Source organism: Copidosoma floridanum, unplaced genomic scaffold (genome assembly GCF_036245765.1).
Source record: "Copidosoma floridanum isolate Cflo_tuat_1 unplaced genomic scaffold, Cflo_Japanese_pri ptg000008l, whole genome shotgun sequence".
In the NCBI taxonomy this organism is placed as follows: Eukaryota; Metazoa; Arthropoda; class Insecta; order Hymenoptera; family Encyrtidae; genus Copidosoma; species Copidosoma floridanum.
In genome coordinates this window covers 7,632,052-7,651,162 of record NW_028321885.1, presented here as the reverse complement: position 1 = coordinate 7,651,162, position 19,111 = coordinate 7,632,052, and the positions used below count along the sequence as shown (strand labels likewise).

The 19,111-nt window shown below is 36.3% G+C and overlaps 1 protein-coding gene and 1 non-coding gene across 2 annotated transcripts in view; both read right to left on the bottom strand.

The window, feature by feature from the left end:
• bw (brown) overlaps positions 1–19,111 on the bottom strand; it is a 904,351-nt gene that overhangs the window by 600,307 nt on the left and 284,933 nt on the right. The gene's annotated exons all lie outside the window — the stretch shown is intronic.
• TRNAT-AGU (transfer RNA threonine (anticodon AGU)) lies at positions 10,813–10,885 on the bottom strand. The gene has a single exon. It is a non-coding gene; the product is annotated as a tRNA-Thr (tRNA).

Below are 19,111 nucleotides of genomic sequence, written 5' to 3'. Positions count from 1 at the left end.
GTTACCATACCTTAGATTTAATTTTTACTACATCAACATTTTTATTCCGATTATTGGTATCTATCAAACTATCATATGTATGTTACGATACCATAATGCATGTTATTAAAATATATAATAGATTACAAAATGAGAGTAGTGAGAGCACAAGGAATATATTGAACGGAATTAATGATAATTAATAAATAGCATTCATCCGAGCGTAGAATGTTCTCTCTTCATTATTAATTTTCATCCTGGTTTGATAGGCTGAGGACTTTGCAGTGTTCATAAAATCGCTTGTAAAGTGGAGTAAGGTTTCGAAAACAACAGTAGTTGGCATTCGTAAATCAATGGACACTTGTCGTATGCCATCCCACATCCCTCCTCCACCCAGCTCTACCTATGTTCAAACAAGTGTTCGAGCAAATTGATAATTAATTTTACACCTTTCCAACATGGAAATTCATAACTGTCACAATTTATTACTTTCAAAGTAATAGTTTCACAGGTATACTAATTGTGAAAGTATAAAAATAAGATTACCCAATTTTGAAAAGATGAATTTTAAAGAGAAACACTTTTTTAATTCCTTCCTTTAAAATCCCAGCCTTGTGAGTCCTGCTATCATACCAACCAAAATAAGATCTTTACAGTAAGCGATCACAGCAACTGCAGCCAAGATGGATATAATTATTTCATGGGCACGTTGAAAAGTAATTTCAGAGCACTGAATAAACTTGTCATATCAAAACAATGAAGCGCAATGTGTTTTGTAAGCTGCCAGTACAATAATTTAGGATCATCCACAACCTTACAATTCACCGTATAAGCCAGTTTTGGGCATTCAACGGAGCAGATGAGTATGCACAAGCGAATGCCCAAAACAGGCTTATACGGTGATTTGTGAGGTTGTGGGTGATTTTAAGATAATCTGTTAGCAGCTTACAAAAACCATTGCGCATTGTTGTCTCGACATTGCAAGTTGATTGAGCGCTTTGGAACTACTTTTCAACGTGCCTATAAAATATTATACCTACTTTGGCTGTAGCTTCTGTCAACACTCCCTGCAAAGATCTAATTTTGAGTGTGACAGTGTATCGTGCTGGGTACTCCTTCAAAATAGTGATGATCTGCAAATACTTCAGAACTCATACACCAATCATCGTTGGCTTTCCTAAGCCGTGGGGTCCTTTTCGAATGCCATCGATATTTCTTCCTTAGCCTTGCACTACCTAAAACGCACACACAAGTTTGGAAGTTAAGTATTAACAACGGTAACAGGCTATTTTTATTAAAATTCTGCCAATGATACGTGCATTTTCATAATTAAAATGCCAGAAGTTCAAAGGCATGCTGTTATTGTGAAAAAAGCAAAAAAAAAACAGAGTAATACACTAGCTTACCCAGATACAGACTTTTACACGATTTTTGCTGACAAAGCTACTGGAAGCCACTGGAGCATTAACACTCAGGCCCTTTGCATGAATTTCTTACAGTTGACCTGACTAGTAAAGAGAACTTGGTGGAAACACCAAATCCGACGAGTACAAGCACTTTACTGCCAGGAGATTGTTCCTTTTGTTGACCAGCTGCTTGTTGCCCGATACCTTATTGCTGTCATCCTTTGGTCATGTTTAGTACTGTTGGATACTCCTTTAAAAAAGTCATATTCTGGAAACAAATACAAAAAAAACCACAAAGTATCGGATTTCTTGTATCCAATATATATTATGTAAAAGATTAAGAATTTGTGGCACTTATCTGAAACTTTGCTGCTTCCCCACACTTCCACTAAATTAACTGTCTTTTAGACTTTATGCAAAAAAAATAAGCATCGAAAACCATCTGTTTTAATCTTGACAAGCACGTAATATGCAATTTAGGATTTAACAAGGAATCTTTGAGGAATCCTGCTCATCTGGTATCAGCTGATATTTTCAATCAATCTACAGGATCAGAAAATAAGTGCGAGATTTTGATACCCCTAAGTTTATCTCGTTTGCGAGATAAATTAATATAAACAAATAAAAACAGCTATTGACTTACAACGTGCACACTCTTGTTCAGGAGTTAATTAAACTTAATTATTAATTGCAGGTTATTGAACTAATGTAGCATTGTTTTATGTAAGCCGTCAGGACTCTATCGTGCAGCTATAGTTAATTAATTACATAAATAATACCACGGGGTACAACTACAGCTGGAGAACGAGTCTTATACTCATAATGCCGGCACCAAAAATCACACTATTACGTGTCTCGACGGCATAGCAGAAGATACGCTCAAAAACGTAAACAAGCTCTGTCAGGCTCTCCCTCCGCTTCCCTTTCTTTACTTACAGGGGAGAAGTCTGGGTGCCATGCATATCTGTCGACATCTATGATTGCTTCGAAAAAATAATATTCAACGTTGCCATTTAGGGCAAGTGCCAAGAAAGAATCACTGTCACTCGGGTGTACATACTTGTTCTGTATAAGGGCTTAATATTTTTCTATTATACTTGTTAATAGATGATAAAAAAAAAAAAACTTATCCCCTTGCCTGCGAAAGATAATAAATACTTTATTATTATAAACAACAGAAAACTATCAGAAGAAACTAAAAAACATCTCAATAATTAAAATATACAAATAGCGTTTAAATCAAATAGAAGCTTATAAACAAGAACATATAAGAATTGAATTAAAATTTGATAAGTTTATTGTATTTACCAAAATTGTTATTGTTAAGAATTTTTTTTTAATTACTTAAAGATTTTTGTACCTGATGAGGGCTGGGACATTTTCCAACTGGCCGAAACGTAGTTTTGTTTTAATAAATACAAAATTTGACAGTACCACCATTGAACGTTGTTTTAATTACTAACCAACTGTCATTGGACGTCCTGTATTAATGAGAAATTAATTTCTTACACTTAAGTATACATTATAATATTTTCCACGAATCCACTTATATAGACACTACAATACATTGAAACTTTATAATCATTTTCACATTAAATGTTTGCACACTACAGCTACATTCATAGACTTCTTTACATGTCAAGAACTTAAAAAACTATGATAAGGAATTGAAAATCATTAAATAAATAGCGGTGGCACTTAGCAGTATTTGAGCAATATTTCGTCGTCAATATTGCCCAAGTACTTCCTTAGTACCACTCAAGTGCCACTCGACGACCACCCAAGTACCGCCGCTCAAATACCGTCTTAGTGGGGCCATAGTACCACTAAAGAAGCAACCAAGTGCCACTGCGAAAGAGGCACCCAAGTATAGCCAAAGTGCCACTGAGGTGCCACTGCTTTATTGCTGTTCAAGTACCACCCAGGTGCCACCAAAGTACCGCTGAGGTGCCGCCCAAGTGACACTGCTTCAATGCCACTGAAGTACTGCCCAAGTACCGCTAAAGTACTACTAAGTACTACCCAACACCACTATTTAAATGTCGCTACGTATGGCCTGAGTGCCACCGAAGTACCTCCAAAGTTCCGCTGCTTAAATGCCGCCTAAGTACCGCCCAAGTACCACCTTAATGCCAGCAAAGAACCACTTAAGTACTACCCAAGTACTGCTTTTTAAATGCTGCTAAAGTACCTTTCAAGTACTGCCTAAATGCTGCTGTTTAAGTGGCACCTAAGTGCCACTAAAGTTCCACCGAAATGCCGCCCAAGTTCCACTGCTTCAATGTCACTCAAGTAGTGCCCAAGTGATGACAAAATACCGCTCAAATACTGTAAAGTGCCACTGTTTCAATCCCACTTACTACTGCCCAAGTGCCACTGAAGTACCGCCAAAATTCCGCTTGAGTTCTACTGCCTAAATGTTGCCCTAATACCACCTGAGTACCACCCAAGTTGTACCGAAGTACCACTCAAGAACCACCCAAATGCCACTGCTCAAATTCCACCTAAGAACCATTGCTAAAGAGCTACCCAAGTACTGTTAAAATACCGCTGAAGTGCCGCTGCTTTAATGCTGCCAAAATACCACCAACGTGGCGCCAAAGTACTGCTTCAGTGCCACTCAATTGCCACTGCTTCAATACCACCCAAGTACTACTTAAGTACTGCAGAAATACCGCTACTTCAGTGCCACCTAAGTACTGCCCAAGTACCGCTCTTTAAATCCCGTAACAGTACCACTAAAGTACCGACCAAGTGCCTTCCAAGTGCCACTACTTTAATGCTACCTAAGTACGGCCCAAGTGCCGCCAAAGTACTGCTTAAATGCCGCCAAAATACCGTCTAAGTGTTACTGATAACTCAAGTACCACTTAAGGGCCGCGGTTGAAATTCCACGTAAGTACTACCCAAGTGCCATTGATTGAGTGCTGCTTCAGTACCACCCAGGTGCTGCCAAAGTACTGCTCAAGTACCACCTAAATGCTGCTGTTTAAGTGCCCTGTAAGTCAGGCTGAAGTACTTTCTTTGTAATAAGCCCAGATTTCCTGATGTTGCTTTCTCCAAATCTTACTTTTAACTGTTGACCAACTATGGACAAAACAGTACTCTACAAATCTTTTCCTTCTTCTATATTTGGGGAATTAGAGTTTTAAAAGCCAAGTATTTTTTGTACTCACGAGTAATCAATTGTTGAACATTGAGCAACTTCATAGATTACTTAAACAGTTATACGTCCGTACCTTAATTCAAACCATACGAAACAGTCAGCTTGCTGACAGTTGACTCTGGATGCAAGGAGACAATTGTCGTCAGTCAAAAATTATAAACAGTACTGTTTAAAATCGTCTACGTTATTCTTGGATCCTTTGTAATATAATACACTGCTTAATAATGTAGGAACAATATTTGCACGGTATTCAGACAAAAAATTGAACAATGTGACTTCCGGAGATTTTTGCCATTGGATGATCCAAAATTGATTTGAGAAATTTGTTACTATTATTTACTTTGTCTTCATTTGATGCTTTTAGAAAAGTTTCTCTTATCTCTTGATACTTTATCATGGATCCAACCCCAGACAACCAGAAAATACTGGCTTTTTCCAGTAGCATTCCACACTAGTGCAAGATGGTTGTTCAGATTTCCTGTATATCTAAGCTATAACTGCAATGGCATGTTTGCATCCACCTTGAAATGCAGCAGTCTTAATACTCGGCTTTGATAATAGTTTCAGCCTGCTCATCTACGACTATTTCAACAGAATAATTTTTATTCCAGACTTTACGTTTAGGACACACTTTTGCCTAGACCATACATTCTGGCCTTTTTTGCTGTATTCAAACGTATCCAATACCCTGGTCTCTGTAATATGAACGCATTTACCTATTAAGTATTAATTTGACATTATTTTGCAATTTTTTTGAATTCATTCGTATGTGATATCAAATTTGTATCGATAGCATCTTGCACACCCAGACGTTAAACCAACCTTATTGCCTTCATGCCTTGCATTTTTATACTTTTATAACTATTGCCAGAAGAAATTTGTGTCAACAACATATCTAAATTAACTTTTGGTAGATGTTCAGACATGGCTCGAGCAAATTCTGGATTTATAGTTTTTTAAATACAGTTTTTGACTTTTTTTAACTTTGTAAGCAAACATCCAGTCTGCTTCATTCGAAGCGTATTCGAATATGGCACAATAATGTCTCACAGCAAAACTCGACATCATAAATCGTAAGCCGAATAAACCTTAAAAGCTCAGAAGTTACTACGTCATAATCATGGGACAATGATTTGGATAAGAGCCCGATTTACGTACTCTAAAAATATTTTATTACGTTATGTAGCATTTGATAATTGATAATTTTACTATTGCTACACGTGTTTAAAGATTCCTTTGAGCAATAGAAGGCTATATATTATGAATCCCTGCTGCATGCACGTTCTCTATTGACGTTGCACATGCTATCGTTTTAACTATCGGCTATTTTGAGAATAACCGAATATTTTTGTAGGATATTCTTTGAGTCTAAGATCATTAAAACATCTTTGAAAAAAATAAATTTAACAAGTATAAAAAGGAATTCATTAAAACGTGATATATGTATTTAAATAAATTTTCTTGTATGAAAAATTTCCAAAAAATAAAAATTATTCAACTTTTGTAGAGTTGGATGGATAAAAGCATTTTCCATTTATGAAAAAACGTTTTTTCTTTTAAGACAATTGCGCACGTTTTATTTTTAATGCATGCTACGGAGACGAGCATGTTAATTTTTCTTATCACTGTATTTTATGTAGTAATTACATATTTTTTGTGTCCCTCGTCCTCGTAATCGCTATTATGTTAAAATTTGTTATGAACCATAGAGGCAGTAGTATCAAAATTAATTTTTAATTTACTTTCGTCATTGATGTGAATACCTTTTACTTTACATGAGTTTTACGTATCACCAGTTGGAGTACGTACGCGATAGCTGTAAAACTTTTGTCCACTAGACTCAAAAGTTACTATCAGAGAACCATCACCATACTCATTTTACTTGTCTGTTAGTTGGCGTACTAATGATCCTGTTAGTGGCTTATATTTCTGAGATTCCTTAGTGTCTCTTATGAATATTATTAAATCAATATCATAGTATAACATTCTTTCTTTTATACTTGAGCTGTTGTATAAGCAGCTACAGCTATATTTGTACAGAGAAAAGAAAATACCACTTCATCCTTTACCTCCATGTAACGTACATTGCTTTTTCGTTTGCAGAGAGGCAATCTTCAACGCAAATTTCTTGACCAAATAAGAGCTTTAATAAAGATTTTTGATCATTTACTATGGTTGTTCTAGGAAGATTTCTGCGTTGACTAAATTTCCTTTAAAAACTATTTAAACATACCATTGCTCGGGATAACGAACCTGCATTTTTTGAGGTATTATTTTTGTCAAGTTTTATTTTATCTGTATTACTATAATAAGTATTATAATTTCCTCTTTGGCTTGTGTTCTTACATTGCTAGGCGAACCGCTGGCCTCTTGTTTAATTTTTAAAACAGTGTCTATACAAGTATATCCTGTAAACAGACCTACACTCCGGAAAATGGGGACATACGGAGCAATTTTGTACTACCAAATTATATCTGTTTCAATAATACTTTACTTTAATTTTAGAGATTATTTTATTCCATTAGAAATCCAAATTCCTTTTAATACTTGCTCATGTAAATCATGATGACATTCATCCATAAATACCTATTTGACACACTTCCTACACAGACAAAAAAGTACTCTTGGATGCTTTTTTTAAAGATGTACCGGATAAAACGACCACATCTAATGGAATGAAATATATTATTAATCTATTACGTTTGATTTTCATCAGGATGACCATAAGCAAGATATGCGTGAAAAATATCCTCCAGTTATACAGTAGTGATGCAGAATTCCACCTTTTGTGAGCTCGCAGATGCAAATGTGTGTGTGGATAAAGAAATTTATTGTATTAAGCATGTCACGATATTAGTTAATAAATACAAAAAATTCAATAACCGATTAAAAAATTATACTATGCAAGAATATTGATACAGTTAAAAAAAATTGATGATTTGAAAATAGAAGGTGTTGTATGGAAAAATTCAGGTGAAGTTAAGGAAAATACAGAAAGAAGCTAGAGTCTCCTTTTGATAACGTATTTTTGTAATATTATTTAACAATTGTATTGTTAGAATTAACGAATAAGTGTAAAATTAAGAGAACAGATTCTTCCACGAAGTTCTGAAATAAAACCAGTGGACAGCACGTGCTTAGGTACCAACATATTGTCACGTCTAGTGACATCTACCTACAGTCGATAACTAATAATATGTTGTGTATCTCACCTAGCAGCCGCACCCATGGATCGATACCAATGCACGCTTGATCAGTCGCGTACTCCCCGTAATTTCTGCTCCCTAGTTCCATCACTGCCAAATTCAACATCCAGCCTAGGTCTGCAGCTGCTTCTCTATTCCAAGAGTATATTTAAATTTACCCCCACTCCTTGACTTACTACAGGTATCACCCCTGATTATTAATCCGCTTTAGGGTTAAAATAGAACCACGCCCTGTGAGCTTATCCTCTGTCTGGAGAAACAACCAACCCAAAAAAAAGTAGCCAGTATGAGCTAAAGAAGCTTGTATTAAACGTCCGTCTGATTATTTCCCATTGTCCATTTATTGTTATAATTTTTGTGAACCAACAAAGCAAGTTTTGCTAACTATTTAATTAAGCCTTTCATTTCTTATTATATATTACCAGCTTGATACGCAATCTACTTCACCAGATATTGCAGATAAGCTGTTAGCCTCTAATCGTCCATTACTCAGAAAGGTGCTGGTAAATTATTTTTAATATTTAAACTACATTGTAAACACTGCTGAACACAAACACATTTGCTGTCCGTGCGCTGCACGCTGCTTTAAAATACTCACGTGCTCAAATTACGTTGAAGAGCTATGAAATAACAATTATGGGCTCGTCCTGAAAAACCACTTCCTCTTACGCATTTACAATGGAAAACTGCAACGCTCATACATGAATTGAATTAATTGAAGCAACCCTTCACGATAGTTGGATACATTAGGAACTCTATACATTACTACAGCAGGATAAAGTTAAATATTTCATAAGATGGCTTCACTGAGTAATAAAAGCACGTATGAGCCACGTGAACAACCTTGAAAGTGCCACAACTCAGGCTATAGAAATAGAAAGAGACTTCACGTGTTATAAATCCGAACATCTACAAGAAACAGTAAAAATCATAACCAATAGACAAAGTCGAGATGCACGAATAAACTAAAGCCAAATTCCAGAAAAATGCCAAATTTGTAAAAAAACAAGGGCACACAGTAGGCAATTGCTGGTATCGCTATAATACTAGCAAAGTCGACACACATTAGGCCTCACCCATGTACAATGCAACATCATCCACCATCGAACGTCGTCCCAGCCACTCTCCTACACTGTTATACTGCATTACTGTAACAATCAAATCCAGTGAAATTTATCGACCGTTGTCATTCATTCTCGACACTGGTACTGAGTCATCAATCATTAAAGAATCCGTTATTTCACCTAACATCATAATTTTTTAAGATACCATTCTCGGAACGAGCTGAGCACTCTTACTCAGAATCTTTGAAAACTGCACAATCCATGCTCACTAGTCATCAAGAAACAAGAAACCTCGAATTACTAAAATTTCCAAGACCCAAAATCATGCAATAAAAAATGACATTTCGAAAGCTGAAATCTGAAATCATGAAATAAAAAAACCATACTCCAAAAGCCAAAGTCCAAAATCATGAAATAAAAGCTAACATCACAAACGCTGAAATCTAAAATCAAGAAATAAAAAATTAATCTATGAACGCTGGAATCAAAAATCAAGATACAAAAACTTCTGTAATAAACTCCGAAATCTAAAATCAGAAAAATCAGCACACAGACAACCACCACGTAAGAATCCAAAACTTCAAACTCAACAATTATCAGGTATCCATATTCAAAAATCAGAAAAATTTAAACCCTGTAAGAAGATATTACGAAACTGACGATAACTGCAAAAGCACTGAAGTTAAAAATCATAACGACAATCTATACGCACACACAAATGAAAGTAACATGGACAACGAACTTCTTGAAAGCCTCAAAAGCTTAGAAAAAATCACTTATTTACAAAAGTAAAGACCATGACTTCACTCAAAATTCAAACCTATCTCAAAAACATTCTAACACTAAGTACCTAGAGGGCTTCAGATATTGCAAAAACAGATGAAAACATATTTAAAAAAATAAAATCCTCAGAAAATTATACAAATTAAAGAACGCACTAACAATTGCATAAAAAACTTCAAATTAAAAATAAAAAGATAATATACTCCAAACATTAAAAACAAAAAAGTCTTAAACACATTAGAAAACTCGAGCGTAACACTACGTAAACAAAAGGTTCTAAATTTATTACTTCTCGAGCACATCGAGCATAACAAGCTAACAACCATGAAAAAGATAATAGTAGACTATGCTGACAGATTTTACCTCGAAGGTGAAAGTTTACCGGCTACAGACTTTGTGGAGCTAAACATCCCAATAATAACTGGTACCCCCATTAAAATTCAGCGTTTCCGGCAACCTCCTGTCTTACGGAAAGAAATAAACGGACAAGTCAAAGAAATGCTTGTGAACGAAATTATTCAGTCTTCCTAGAGCACTTACATGGTGCCTGTTTTCTGCATGCCAAAAAAGCTAGGACCTGACGGACAAAAAAGATACAGAGTCGTAATAGACTTTAAAAATCTTAATGACGTAATATCCGACTACAATCATCCCGTACCCAACATAGCGAATATTCTAGACAAAGTCGGCACATCTAAATATTTGACAGTCTTTGATTTAAAAACTGGTTATCACCAAATCAGAATGAAAAAAAAAAAACAGATACAAGACTGCCTTTATGTGCGATCTAGGACTATTCTACTTTGGAAGATGCCCTTCCAGATTAAAAATAAGTGAACCAATATTTTTAGCACTTACAACTGCCTTAATTTCGAACATAAGGAGAGCATTTTTTTTCTTCGATGGTGTATGCACTTACTCCTAAGAATTTAATAAGCACTGTAAAATTATCATTCAATTTGAAGAGCAACTAAAAAAAGCAAATTTAGTCTTACAGCCAAAAAAATGCGAGTTTTTAAAACAAGAAATATATCTATTGGCGCATATGAATAGATGGCAGTACTCTTCATACAAGCACTCTCTATTACTATCCATACATGTCCTTTCTCAATATATAGGATATAGAAAATACTTGATGATACAAATCCACATAATTTTTTTTTCAAGAAATTTTTCTTAGGAGAAATAATTAAGAACGAGAAAAAATCTTCCCCGGGTGCGGATCGAACACACAACCTCCTGTTTACTAGACAGTTGCTCTACCACTTGAGCTACCGAGGAGCTGTGCATTCACTCGCACCGTAAGTTTAGATAAGTTCTTGTTCTCAATTCTTAAGCTGTCTTTCACCTAAGCTCGATATTGTAGGCATGTGACTCTAACGCTTGTCGGTAAATTAGAATTCAATACGTCCAATAGGTATACAAGCGAACGTCGATACACTTTAATCATTGTATCAATAGGCGCATATGGATAGATGGTGGTACTCTTTATACAAGCACTCTCTATTACCATCTATACATGCCCTTTCTCAATATATAAGATATAGAAAAAACTTGATAATACAAATCCACATAATTTCTTTTTCAAGAAATTTTTCTTTGGAGAAATAATTAAGAACGAGAAAAAATCCTCCCCGGGTGCAAATCGAACACACAACCTCCTGTTAACTAGACAGTTGCTCTACCACGGGGAGGATTTTTTCTCGTTCTTAATTATTTCTCCAAAGGAAAATTTCTTGAAAAAGAAATTATGTGGATTTGTATTATCAAGTATTTTCTATATCTTATATATTGAGAAAGGGCATGTATGGATGGTAATAGAGAGTGCTTGTATGAGGAGTACCGCCATATATTTATATGCGCCTATTGATACAATGATTAAAGTGTATCGACGTTCGCTTGTATACCTATTGGACGTATTAAATTCTAATTTACCGACAAGCATTAGAGTCACATGCCTACAATATCGAGCTTAGGTGAAAGACAGCTTAAGAATTGAGAACGAGAACTTATCTAAACTTACGGTGCGAGTGAATGCACAGCTCCTCGGTAACTCAAGTGGTTGAGCAACTGTCTAGTAAACAGAAGGTTGTGTGTTCGATCCACACCCGGGGAGGATTTTTTCTCGTTCTTAATTATTTCTCCAAAGGAAAATTTCTTGAAAAAGAAATTATGTGGATTTGTATTATCAAGTATTTTCTATATCTTATATATTGAGAAAGGGCATGTATGGATGGTAATAGAAAGTGCTTGTATGAAGAGTACCGCCATCTATTAATATGCGCCTATTAATACAATGATTAAAGTGTATCGACGTTCGCTTGTATACCTATTGGACGTATTGAATTCTTATTTATTGACAAGCATTAAAGTCTCATGCCTACAAGAAATATATTATCTGGGTCACATAGTTAGTAGAGAAAGATTGAAATCCAATTTAAAAAAAAATAAAGACAGTTAAAGAATTTTTTTGAGCAAGAAATCAAAAAAACGTTTGTCAATTTTTAGGATTAGTAAGCTACTACCGTACATTTATAGAAAACTTTGCTAAAACAGCAAAACCGTTAAACACGCTACTAAAAAAGGATCAGGAGTTCTCATGAAACGAAGAAACTCAAACGGCATTTCAAATCTCGAAGGATAAAATATGCTTTTCTCTAATTCTAATTGACCCTGACTTAAGAAAAACGTTTATACTTACAACAGATGCTTAAGGTTACACTATAGAAGGGGTGCTCTCACAAGATGAAATTGGAAAAAATAAGTCCATCACTTTCATATCCCGCACATTGTCCGAAAGTGAAAGTAACCACTGTACGTTATTCAAAGAAGCCCTAGCTCTAGTATATTACATATAGCAATTTAGAGTATACCTGTACGGAAAAAAATTCATATTATTGACCGATCATCAGCCCCTAGTGTGGCTCTATTTAATGAAAGACCCATGCTCTCGAGTCACACGCTGGCAACTTAAGCTCGCTGATTTCCAATTTAATATAGTGTATAAATCAGTCTTCCAGAACGTTAACGTAGACGCATTATCTTAAAACCCAATAGACGATTACATACTTTTATTTACCTGCACAAAATAGTAGCCGCAACAGCTGCCAAATATAATATCAGAAAAAAATCCATCAATACAACATAACGACATGACAAGGGCAGGTAAAAGTATCAGGTCCCACTACGATGAAGCCCTATCAGCCCTAGCTCCTCAAAAACGAGAACTCAATAACAGCAAGAATAAATATCTGGCGCCCAGCTCATCTTTTTTCGAGAACACCAAGCTAGAGCAGGTGGTCTTCTCCATAGAAGACGGGAAAACCGAGGGAAACATACCAAGCACCCATCATATAACCAACGAAAGTCAACAGAAAGACCCTTAAAATGGCGAAGAAAACTTTTTCGTACCTTACCCTTATACGAAACGTCCATTCTAGGAAAACATAAAGAAAATAAAACACAAAATAATAATAATTATAGCCCACCCACCCAAATCATGCAAAAAAATAAAATAATTTTTTTAAAAGAAAAGATCTACATAAGAATAGACAATTTTGTTTACTTCACCGACAACCTCGGTCAACCTATAAATGACGGAGTACAAGGTATCTGTGAAATAAACAAATTACCTTGCTTGGAAAAATCAATCATTGACACACCTGAATTAATTGAACACAACCCAAATTTTTCCATAGTTTTACCCATAAGAGGTCAAGACAGAGAAAGCATAAGAAACATAACAGCAGCACTAACTGAGTCATTTATAAACTTAAATGATATAATAATAGAAAAGAATATATTAACAGTCAGCAGCGCCAGAACTGCTAAATTAGAAAATATCGAGCTTAAAAAAACATTCAAGATATAAAAAAAACACGTTACACAAACCAAAATAATAATCAGAATAATAAAACATCCACCGCCACAGGAACGATATAACATCATTAAAGAAATGCATAGCTTCGCCATAAGAGAACACAAAGGAGTAAACGAAGCTTAAAGTAAACTAAGGCACACATACTTTTGAAAACACCAAAAAGAAGACATCCAATCGTATATACAAAAAGGTCTAAAATTCCAACTTAAAAGACTAGTGCGTACAAAAACTAAACAAAAATTGATTATTACCGAAGCACCTACCAAACCTTTTGCCAAACTCGCTCTAGATATAGCGGGCCCTTTGGAATGTATGTGTGAGTCGGCAGAGCAAGCGCTACTCTATGATTGCATGCGTTGTTGGCTCGAGGCATAAGCATCAGATGGAAGCGAGACATGAGAGATGACACACGTGTCCACTAAAACAATGTTTGATCACATAATAAAGTATCTGCTTTCCGAAAAAGCGAGTCTATTGTTCTTTCCTTGCCCTACGTTTTCCCATTGTTCCCGTGTTAGTGGCCGGTACATTACATTGGCGAGGAGGATAAAAGTAAAAACGGGTATTCACAAATTCTGTTTGATTTTAAAATGCCATTAAAGGAACAAGAAGGAAGCACCTTTAAGGGAAAGCCTCTAAAGAATTTGACAAAAGAAGAATGGGAAGAATTTGCGTTATGGGTAGTGCAAGAAAAAAAGAGGATAGATGCAGAAAGTAAAAAAGTGCAGAGAAAAAAGGCACTATGGGAAGAGCAAAGAAAACGAAGTGCGGTAGAACAACTAATGGATATGGTGGGCACGCGCGAAGTTGTGACAAGTACAGTCGTGGAGGGCACACTCGGTAACGTAGGTGAATTCTTGGAAAGTGAGGAGTGGTCGGAATGGCATAAGAGATTGGAGCAGTATGTGTTGGTTAATGAGGTACAGGAAGAAAAGAGAGTTCCATTGTTTTTGACGCTACTTGATAAGGACGGTTACAAGTTACTTAAAAATTTGTGTACACCGTATAAACCGTCAACGTCACCACTGAATAGGCTAGTATAACTAATGAGCAAATATTTACAGCCAACGCTAAGTGTAATAGCTGAATGCTATAAATTTCAAGAATGTAGACAACAAGAAGATGAGGATATAGAAAAGTTTGTGGCATGAATAGAAAATTTATCAATGCACTGCGAATTGGGTGAAAATCTCGTAAACAGTTCGAGAGATCATTTTGCGTGGGCAATCTCCGATGATAGCTCCAGGAAAATGATACTTGGCGAACGAGAGTTATCTTATCAAAAAGCGGTGGAGCTGGTGACGTCACTAGAAGCAGCAAAAAAACGTGGACGGGATGAGAGCAGCAAGAGGGGATACATGCAACTTTGTCGCCAGGAAGACCAAGAAGAAAGAAGAGAGAAGAAAACAAGAAAATGAACAGGTCAGTTGTTATTGTTGTGACAAGGTGGGTCACATCAAAAATGACTGCAAGTATAAAGAATTGGCGTGTAGTGCGTGCGGAAAAACCGGACATTTGAAAAAGGTTTGTAAAAAAAAAGTAATAAGGACAGCATGTATGCGTATGTTATGCAAAAGAATGAGTATGTTCAGGATCTCGCAAAACAGAATTTCGTGGAAGATATGAGTGAGTTGGACGAAAGCGATGTCATAGGGCACGTGCATACTATTTCAAGCCGTATATCAGAGGCACCGTTAAAAGTTGTTTTAAGCGTCGAAGGTAAGCCGTTGGAATTCGAATTAGACACGGGGTCACTGATTTCCGCGATTTCAGACGAAAGATATTTGTCGTCTCAAGGGTTGAAAGTTTTAAAACTACGCGCGACGTCAAGACTTTTTAAACAGTATGAAGGGGGGATTATGATTCCAAAGGGAATACTTGACGTGCATGTACAGTATAATGGTAAAGTGGCAAGGTTAGAATTATTTGTAATGGTAGGAAATAACTTACCAATCGTAGGGTGGAAATGGCTGATGGCGCTGGATACGATTAAAATCAATGAACAAGAAAATCTATTGACGATAGGTGCAATTAAACAGGAATTAGCGGGGGACTTAATAGTAAGCAAATTTCCAAGTGTGTTTTCTAAAAAATTAGGTTGCTATAATTAGAAGAAAATGAGTTTACAGTTGAAACAAGGGGCCATGCCAAAATTTGTTAAACCAAGGCCGGTACCATATGCTGTACAGGAGAAAATTGAAGCTGGAATTGAAAGACTAGAAAAAAATAAAATCATTAAGCCAGTCAGTAGCAGTGATTGGGCGACACCGTTGTGTCAGTAGTGAGATCTAACGGTGGTACTCGCTTATGTGAATATTTCAGTGCGACAATCAATCTGTGTTAAGGAGTGGATAGGTATCCTATCCCATGACTGTCGGATTTGAGTACGCGTTTGGCTGGAGAGCAAGTGTTTAGTAAACTTGACATGGTCCAAGCATAGCAGCAAGCTTTAATTGATTCAAAATAAAAAAAAATTTTGACACTGTCAACACATAAAGGACTTTTCGCATGTATCAGATTGATGTATAGAGTAGCATCCGCCCCAGGGTTGTTCCAACGAGAAACTGAGAATGTTTTGCGAGGTTTTAAAGAATGTGTGTCATACTTTGATGATATTTTTATAACTGGAAAAAATATAATGGAGCATGACATAAGATTATTCAAAGTTTTGTCAAGTGTTCAAAAATATAATTTAACGTTAAAACGTGAAAAATGTGAGTTCGACAAATCAAAAATAAGTTTTTTAGGATTCGAATTAGACAAAGATGGATTAAGTGTGAGTGAGCGTAAGACAAACGAAATTACAGGTATGACGACTCCAGGCAATGTAACTGAATTGAAATCATTTCTCAGTATGATTAGTTACTATCCAAATTTATTAGGAATTTTGCGAGTATGGTTACGCCACTCTATGAACTGCTGCGTAAGGAGGTAGAATGGAAGTGGACGTATGAGAGAGAAAAAGCGTTTATTGTTGCGGAAAAGGCGATTATCTCTCCAGACATGCTTGTGCATTACAACACTGAATTGCCTGTAAAAATTACGTGCGACGCATCGCTAAAAAGGTTAGGTGCAGCTTTGTCGCATTTATTTAAGGATGGCAGCGAAAAACCGATCACGTTTGCGTCGCAAATATCGGAAAAAAACTATTCACAGTTAGACTGGGAAGCTTTAGCTTAAGTTTTTGGTGTTAAAAATATTTACCCATACGTTTACGGTAGAAAATTTGTACTTAAAACGGACCATAAGCCTTTAAATTTTTATTTTTGGTTTAAAAAAGGGATTGCCACAGATGTCAGTATCACGGGTCAAAAGATGGGCAGTTTTTCTGTCCGGTTATGAGTTCGATATCAAATATTTTGAAGGTTCAGACAATAGGCCAGCAGATAGTCTATCTCGTAATTTAATCGATGACTTTAAAAATGTAAATGTAAATAATAAAGAAGAGTGTACATATTTAAATTTTGTGGATAGTTTTAAGCCAATTGACGCATTGTTGATTCGTATTGAAATAACTAATGACCTAATTTTAAGAGCAGTTCGTGAATTTTTGAATGACGGTTGGCCGGAGAAGATCGATGAAAAGTTCAAAGCATTTAAAATAAGACAGCTAAAATTAACAATAGACGAAGGTTGCGTGATGTGGGGACATTGTGTTATAATCCCGTTTAATTTACAAGAGAGAATGTTGAATGAGCTTCATGATAATCATTGGGGAATAGTAAAAATGAAAACCTTAGTCGGAGCATATATGTGGTGACCGCACATAGATGCAGATATCGAATGATCAGTTACGGTATGCGAGTTGTGTGCGCGTAATGCGGGAAATCCAAAACGCTCGTGATTCCATGTTTTTTAATGGCTGAAAGGCCCTAATGTACATATTCATGTTGATTTTTGTTGACCGATTGATGGACGCATGTACTTAGTAGAGACCGACGCGTATTTTAAGTGGGTGGATATAAGTGAGATGCCTAATATAACAGCTCGCAGTACTATTAAAAAGTTAAGAGGCTATTTTGCAAATCGGGGTATCCCTCATGCGATAGTGTTGGACAACGGTCCTGCCTTTACAGCAAAAGAATTCCAATCATTTTTAAAAGAGAATGGCATTAAGCAACTTTTATCAGCCACGTACCATCCGTCATCCAGTGGGGCTGCTGGAAATGCAGTCAAAAGTTTCAGAAACAAATTAAAATTGTTGCTGCAAAAGAAAATTCTACGCCTGGAAGCATTAGATAAGTATCTGTTAGCGTATCGTTCTACATCCCATTGTACGACGGGTGTAACACCGGCTGAATTGCAGTTAGGTCAAAAAATTCAAACGCGCTTCGATGCAATTGGACCATCGATTAGGCAAAATGTTACACAGAGCCAATTAAACAAAAAGCGATATTACAGGGGGATAGAAAAGAGACGTTTGTTAAAAACAAAAGTATTTTAATTGAAAACTTTAGAACAAAGAAATGGGAATCCGTGGTCATTAATCACAAGCTGGGCCCGGTAATATATTCTGTGCGTATGGAAGCAAACAAGGATGTGAAACGGCATTTAGACCAGTTGTGGCCTGAGTTTTTAGATTGTAACAAGCAGTTCGAATCAAGCGAGTGCGAAAGGTTGGATAGCGGCGCCCAGGTAAGCTCAGAGAATGATGTTATAGTTGAGCCACCAAATGCAGATTTTGTTAAGACCGGGAAAGCCTGCAAGTCTCCGTCGGCCTCAATTGTAATGCAGGAAACGGCAAGGCCTCAAATTAATTGTACGCCTCGAGTACGTAGTCCTCAACCTGTTAGACGTTCAGCGCGAAATCGAAAAGCACCCAATCACTTTGATTTGTAAAACAACATAGTTTCCGTTTTAGAGGGGAGGATTGTAATGTATGCGTGAGTTGTCAGAGTGAGCGCCACTCTATAATTGCGTGCGTTGTTAGCGGCTCTAGGCATAAGCATCAGATGTAAGCTAGACACGAGAGGTGACATACGTGTTTACTAAAACGGTGTTTGATCATATAATAAAGTATCTGCTTTCCAAAGAAGCAAGTCTACTGTTCTTTCTTTGCCCTACGTTTTCCCATCGTTCCCATGTTAGTGGCCGGTACATCACACCCTTCACCAGCAACTCAACAGAATAATGAGTATGTTTTAATAATGCAATGCTTATTTTCAAAATATGCTATATCAGTACCATTAAAAGATCAAATTTCTATATCAATAGCAGACTCTTTTATCAAGAAATTCATTTGTATTTACGGAGTGGCAACAGCTATACTGACCGACCAAGGCACTAACTTTTTAAGTAAATTAATTAGGAGAGTAGCTAGTCGATTCAAAGTCAAGCAATTTAAAATAACAGCGTTCTATTCCTAATCGAACGGTTCTCTTAAAAGATCACATCACACTTTTACTGAATACCTTAAAATACTTATAACAACAGAACAACAGTTGGATAAATGCGTAGAATTGGTGACACATCATTTCAATACCAATGAACACAAAAGCACACAACACACATCTTTCGAATTAGTTTTGGGAAAAATGTTACGGCTACCTAGTAGCGAACTCCTCGAAGCAGATAACTCATTACCCACAATACATGACAGATCTAGTCACTCAACTCTACACCCTGCA